This window comes from Oncorhynchus kisutch, unplaced genomic scaffold (assembly GCF_002021735.2).
Source record: "Oncorhynchus kisutch isolate 150728-3 unplaced genomic scaffold, Okis_V2 scaffold2052, whole genome shotgun sequence".
NCBI lineage: Eukaryota > Metazoa > Chordata > Actinopteri > Salmoniformes > Salmonidae > Oncorhynchus > Oncorhynchus kisutch.
Window position 1 is genome coordinate 19,096 of NW_022263997.1, and position 7,425 is coordinate 26,520.

The 7,425-nt window shown below is 41.6% G+C and overlaps 1 long non-coding RNA gene across 2 annotated transcripts; it reads left to right on the forward strand.

The window, feature by feature from the left end:
• The first annotated feature begins 550 nt into the window (after positions 1-550).
• On the forward strand, positions 551-4,272 carry LOC116369020 (uncharacterized). Of its 2 annotated transcripts, XR_004208576.1 has the most exons (3): positions 551-677; positions 2,210-2,379; positions 2,818-3,411. It is a non-coding gene; the product is annotated as an uncharacterized LOC116369020 (long non-coding RNA). The 2 variants fall into 2 exon arrangements; XR_004208575.1 differs by having other exon boundaries at positions 2,210-4,272.
• The last annotated feature ends 3,153 nt before the right edge of the window (positions 4,273-7,425 follow it).

A 7,425-nucleotide genomic window follows, 5' to 3' on the forward strand; every position in this document is an offset into this window, starting at 1 on the left:
TTAAAACTGAGGAATAGCTTAGTGAGCGCATGGTCGGGGATGTTAGCTAGGCTAATGCTAACTTAACCACCCCGCTAGCTGAATAATAATAACAACACCGTAAATATGAAATTAAATCGGATAACTAAGTAGACGACAGAAATGGGTTTAAAACACAGTGGCTAATATACACGAAAGCGTCTAAAGAGCTATATTGGTTCGGCTAATTTGTCTAGCAAGCTACCGAGGTGTCTGACGAACTGTTGCTGCTGATGAAAGAAGCGTTCCGTCCACTAGATTATACGTCACACCAACAGCATAACCATAAATTCCCAGACCGCCATCTGCTGACTGGAGTGGGTAACGCAGTTGAGTAAAATGTTTATTTAATTTTCAGACAAAAAGTTAAAGGGTTGGAATCAGATACGACGCTAGTGCTAAAATATTAATTACCCCCCCTAAATAAATCAATATCAGTCAATATATTTTTGTGTGATTTATTTTTTTCGTCAACCGTTCCATCGCATCTTAAACTCCATTTCGATTCGGCACTAGGACCGGGGGAGGCTGCTGCTGCACAAGTGGCTGTAGGACTTTCTTCAGCAAAGATGGCGGACAGAAATACTCAGAGGGGTACCCCTACACAGACCTGAAATGGATCAAAGATGGCGGACAGAAATACTAGGATGGAAGCAAATGTAAGGGATTATAACGTCATAACGAATCATGCAAAAAACATGTACAGTTGACAGGAATGTTAGTTAATGGAGAGACAAACGATTATGCTTTTTTTAATCATAGTTCATTTACGAAAATCGTGATTTAGCCAGCTAGCTGGTCTAGTTTTATGGGTGTTGTGACATGAGTATGAAATTGTCACTCTGGTTGTTTTAGGGACACCTTAAACAACCCACAAACCAGGCGGTCGTTTTGTGAAAAAGTGGATGTATAGAATCTAGCTGGCTGAAGAATTTACTGCAAATTGAATGTACAAATTTGTATTTGCCATGCAGATAGATGAAATAACGTATGTCATTGTGCAGTGGATGACTGTGCAGTGGATGATTTAAAATCCCTGTATGGATGTGTAGCTAGCTATCTATTCGATCTGTGTATGGACCAAAATGTTTGGTATACATATTAGTTCAGAACCTAGCTATGAACCTCAGCTATCATAGCCAGTTGTATCAACTTCAAAACAGCCTGAATGACATTAATGAAGCCTATGGATTGAGTAGAATATAATATCATGTTTTGCCAAGGATTCAAGTCAAATATACATGTAGTTATTACCATGCATGAGATGCATAAAAATGCATAAAAACAGGAAGAAAGAGGAGGTGGAGAGAGAGGTGTTAAAGACAGAAAGGGAAAGAGGAGGAGAGAGGTGTTAAAGACAGAAAGGGAAAGAGGAGGTGGAGAGAGAGGTGTTAAAGACAGAAAGGGAAAGAGGAGGTGGAGAGAGAGGTGTTAAAGACAGAAAGGGAAAGAGGAGGTGGAGAGAGAGGTGTTAAAGACAGAAAGGGAAAGAGGAGGAGAGAGGTGTTAAAGACAGAAAGGGAAAGAGGAGGTGGAGAGAGAGATGTTAAAGACAGAAAGGGAAAGAGGAGGTGGAGAGAGAGGTGTTAAAGACAGAAAGGGAAAGAGGAGGAGAGAGGTGTTAAAGACAGAAAGGGAAAGAGGAGGAGAGAGGTGTTAAAGACAGAAAGGGAAAGAGGAGGTGGAGAGAGAGGTGTTAAAGACAGAAAGGGAAAGAGGAGGTGGAGAGAGAGGTGTTAAAGACAGAAAGGGAAAGAGGAGGTGGAGAGAGAGGTGTTAAAGACAGAAAGGGAAAGAGGTAAACACATAGGAGCAGGGAATGCAGCACATGATTAATGAATCACAGTGCTACATAAATGTTCTCTCAGTTCATCACAATTACATAATAGTGTCTCTTCTCTAGACAAACAATATAGCATAGTTTTAGAAATAATGAAGTGTCTTACTATTCTCCATGGTTGGCCCTCTTGCCTATTCTCTTGACGGTGGAAGGAGCCACAGTTATACACCTGAACCTGCTTACTGCACAACACAATCCATTGATCAGTTTGATACATGAGTGTGTAGGTGTGTGTAGGTGTGGGTTATAGGGTGTCCAATTGTTCCACATTTTGTCAATATGGGTGATTTAAAATAGCCTGTTTTGTTTTTGCACACCCTTGTTGGACCCCATCCTTGAAACATCCTGCAGAGCAGCAGACTCCTCCTCTGGGACACGGCGGCGAGCTGCAGATCCCCTCCTGGTCCTCGTGTCCATCCTCATGACGTTACGCAGGACACAGGTAGCCTTCACACACCTGAATTCCTCCAGGAAGCAGTACCAGATGACCCTGGTCACCCAACCTTGCAGTGCCCTACACGGTAACTGTCGGCAACCGTTTTGAAGGAACCTCCAGTTTGCTTATTTATATTCAGTGGCCTGACTGCATCCAGACTGTCAAAGGTCCGTCCTGGTAGATCTGAACCTAATGCAGTTTGGAGTGATCAGATGACAGGAGTCACATTTAGGTGCCAGGTGTAACTGTAGATTCTGTATGCTGAGGCTGTAGATGCTCCATTTCCACTACTTTGAGTGTTGTATGTACATTAAATCCAATTTTATTTGTCACATACACATGGTTAGCAGATGTTAATGCAAGTGTAGTGAGTTTTAGGATTCTATTGAAAGAAAAATGATTTTTTTTTTAAATAATACGATTGTATATTATTATTTTGAAATACGTGTTTTTTCTTGTTTTTAATTGTTGACAGCCAGTAGACACCAAGTTTTTTTTGTTAAGTAATACTCTTTCAATTCAGAGCCTGGATTTTCCCCTGAGGCTAATATCCATATCATGCTGCAATCAATTGAACAAGGCAAACGATAAGGTAGAACATCATTAAAATACTCCTACTACAATGTTAAAACATTCTACATTGCGACATTATTTCATTGATATCCTGAAACAACTTCTTCATGTATGTATTTTCTGATGTTTGATCAGAGGTCTTTTATCAGAGTATCTCTTGTCACATTGATCACAGCTAAAAGGTTTATCTCCTGTGTGTTGTCTCTGGTGTACTGTCAGACCGCTAGATGTCGTAAAACTCTGCCCACATTGATCACAGCTATAAGATTTCTCTCCTGTGTGTGTTCTCTGGTGTCCTGTCAGATGGCAAGATGTAGGAAAACTCCTCTCACATTCATCACAGCTATAAGGTTTCTCTCCTGTGTGTTTTCTCTGGTGTACTGTCAGACCGCTAGATGTAGTAAAACTCCTCCCACATTTATCACAGCTAAAAGGTTTCTCTCCTGTGTGTGTTCTCTGGTGTACTGTCAGATAGCAAGATGCAGGAAAACTCCTCCCACATTGACCACAGCTGTAAAGTTTCTCTCCTGTGTGTTTTCTCTGGTGTATTTTAAGTTCTGATGAAGATGATCAACCTCCTCCTTCACATCTGACTCCTGATGATCAACCTCCTCCTTCACATCTGACTCCAGTGATCAATCCAGAGAGTCTTCTTTCTTGGGGTTAAAATGAGTGGAAGGAGATAAATAAAATGGTGCTGATGCGGGAGATGGGGGTATGTTCTAGTGGGTCTGGGCAGGTGTGATGGAGTTAATGGAGATGGGGGTGTGGTCTAGTGGGTCTGGGCAGGTGTGATGTAGATAATGGAGATGGGGGTGTGTTCTAGTGGGTCTGGGTAGGTTTGATGTAGTTAATGGAGATGGGGGTGTGGTCTAGTGGGTCTGGGCAGGTGTGATGTAGTTAATGGAGATGGGGGTGTGTTCTAGTGGGACTGGGCAGGTGTGATGTAGTTAATGGAGATGGAGGTGTGTTCTAGTGGGTCTGGGCAAGTGTGATGTAGTTCATGGGGATGGAGGTGTGTTCTAGTGGGTCTGAGCAGGTGTGGTGTAGTTAATGGAGATGGGGCTGTGTTTGAGTGGATCTGGGCAGGTGTGATGTAGTTAATGGAGATGGGGGTGTGGTCTAGTGGGTCTGAGCAGGTGTGATGTAGTTAATGGGGATGGAGGTGTGTTCTAGTGGGTCTGAGCAGGTGTGGTGTAGTTAATGGAGATGGGGCTGTGTTTGAGTGGGTCTGGGCAGGTGTGATGTAGTTAATGGAGATGGGGGTGTGTTCTCGTGGGTCTGGGCAGGTGTGATGTAGTTAATGGAGATGGAGGTGTGTTCTCGTGGTTCTGTGCAGGTGTGATGTAGTTAATGGAGATGGGGGTGTGTTCTCGTGGGTCTGGGCAAGTGTGATGTAGTTCATGTAGATGGATTTGAGTTATTGTGAGTCTGGGCAGGTGTGATGTATTTCATGTTTGTATGTGTATGTTTTGTATTGTTTATAAAATCTCAAATAAAAGATTAAAACATTTCCAATGCAACAGATCCTGGTTCAAATCCAGGCTGTTTCATAACAGGCCGTGATTGGGAGTCCCTTAGGGCAGCGCACAATTGGCCCAGCATCATCTCTGGGTCAGGGTTTGGCAGGGGCAGGCTGTCAATGTAAATAAGAATTTGTTCTAAACTGATTAGCCTAGTTAAATAAAGGATACATATATTTAAGAAATACTGCATTGTGGGTAGTTTGGAAGAGTTCACAAAATAAGTTAATAAATATGTAATAACGCAAAAACATAACTGTTTGTACTTATAGGTAACCATATCGTGATTACAACTAGCTTACTAAGTCTTTAACCACACTGTATTGTTACACTGGTGAGTAAAAACTCATGCTTCGTATACATTTTTCTCAACTGCGTTACCCACTCCAGTCAGCAGATGGCGGTCTGGGAATTTATGGCAATGCTGCTGGTGTGACGTATAATCAAGTGGACGGAACGCTTCTTTCATCAGCAACAACAGTCAGACAGACACCTCGGTAGCTTGCAGGACAATAGCCGAAACAATACATTACTTTAGACGCTTTCGTGTATATTAGCCACTGTGTTTAAACCCACTTCTATCGTCTAGTCAGTTATCCGATTTAATTTCATATTTACGGTGTTGTTATTATTCAGTTAGCGGGCTGGTTAAGTTAGCATTAGCCTAGCTAGCTAACATCACCGACCATGCGGTCACCAAGTTACTCTCCTTCTAATGAAGAGAAGGATATCACAGTAAATCAAGGAGTAGGGAGTGGGGCCGTTACTGTGAAAGAAGAGGAGGACGCGTTCAGAGTGAAAGACGAGGAAGATATCACAGTAAAACAAGAAGTAGAGAGTGGGGCCGTTACTGTGAAAGAAGAGGAGGCCGCGTTCAGAGTGAAAGAGGAGGATGGTGTTACAGTAAAAGGAGAGGAAAATGGAGTTTTTGGCGTGAAAGAGGAGGGGGAGGAGATTACTTTTACAACGAAAAAGGAAGAGGAGGAACCTGGATATCTGGGCCCGGTTTCCCAAACGCATCTTCAGGCATCCAATGGTTCTAACGATGAATTTAACCATAAGATGGTTTTGAGAAACCGTTCCCTGATTAACAGTAAGTACTGTCTTAACAACAGAGGCACAAACTCTGCAGTTGAACTGATGTTTGGTGTTAAGGCGGAAATCTGCAATTGCTACACCCATATTGTGACTTTTAAATTATTTATTTACAGCCATTGATTCTTGAAGAATATAACACATGCCTCATGAGCTGAGTTCAAATGTTGTACCCCATCAGAAACATTGTAAATCAACACTATAGCAGTTAAGAACAAATTCTTATTGTCAATAACGGACTAGGAACAGTGGGTTAATTGCCTGTTCAGGGGCAGAACGACAGATTTGTACCATGTCAGCTCGGGGATATGAACTTGCAACCGGTTACTAGTCCAACGCTCTAACCACTAGGCTACCCTGCTGCCTCAACATGGTTAAAACTATAATGTTGATATCATGGATGGTCAGTACTTGCATCCATAGGTCTGCCTAGCGACCTCGTCAAGAAGTTCAGACATCTTGGCGTAACAGTTATAAGGTGTTGATTTGACAGTCGTTGGGCCCAGGTTTGTGTTCAGCTCAGGGCTACCCCCCGAATTCAATACACTATGAATACAAGGACTGGCCATCCATGATGTCAAAATGATAATTTAACCAGTTTTCTAGGCTATATAGTATATTCTAGAATTAATCCATGATGTCATAATGATGAACCAGGTTTCTAGGATATACAGTGGGGCAAAAACGTATTTAGTCAGCCACCAATACTTATTTTCCACCATAATTTGCAAATCAATTCATTAAAAATCCTATAATGTGATTTTCTGGACTTTCTTTCTCTAATTTTGTCTGTCACAGTTGAAGTATGATCAAAATTACAGGCCTCTCATCTTTTTAAGTGGGAGAACTTGCACAATTGGTGGCTGACTAAGTGCTTTTTTGTCCCATAGTATGTCATGCAACAACAACCAAAGTGCTTCTTCGTTCATTACAGCTATATTTGTTGTTAGGTGAAGTTGTGGGCCAACATGGCAAACAGTGTACAAACCCTCATTGTCAGGTTGATGGAAAAGCCAAAAAGCATTTTACTGGTTGAAGTGTTTTTTGATTTGCGATGATGACACAAACATTATATTAAGCAGGACATTCAATCGATCCTTACAATTAACACCCAAAGTAGTGTGAAATGCTCTCATAAGCAACCTGGAAATGGAGGTTACTTCCCTGAGTTTTCCCCCATTCACATTCAGAATACATTGTGAAAAACAAATCTTTGCTCACCATTTTTGCTCCTGGCAGATATACTACATCCATAACTAGTGGTTTCCTCATTAGCAGATATACTACATCCATAACTAGTGGTTTCCTCATTAGCAGAAATACTACATCCATAACTAGTGGTTTCCTCATTACCAGATATACTACATCCATAATTAGCTGTTTCCTCATTACCAGATATACTACATCCATAACTGGTGGTTTCCTCATTACCGGATATACTACATCCATAACTAGTGGTTTCCTCATTACCAGATATACTACATCCATAACTAGTGGTTTCCTCATTACCAGATATACTACATCCATAACTGGTGGTTTCCTCATTACCAGATATACTACATCCATAACTAGTGGTTTCCTCATTACCAGTGTCACGGTGCTGACTTTTGCCTAATACCTGCAGCAAATGCCTCTACCCCGTCTTCTGGCTGGGCAGGGTACTTTAGGATTTTAGTTGCTGCGGTGTAACAAGGGCCTAACCCTTCTATTTCTGAGTAATGGCCCTTCGCGTGAGTTGGGTTTGTTCCTTCGTTCACGTTGTCACTCCCTTATTTTCCGGTCTAGTATGAGGCCTTGGATAGATATACTGCTATTTAAATATTCTGAGTGTTATGGATTCCTCCTGTATTTCCTTACCTTCAAGTCTCTTTTACCTCTGTATATATCAATACCTAATAACTTCTTCTTTTGGTTATTATGCTCGTCAGCTAGTAGTCACT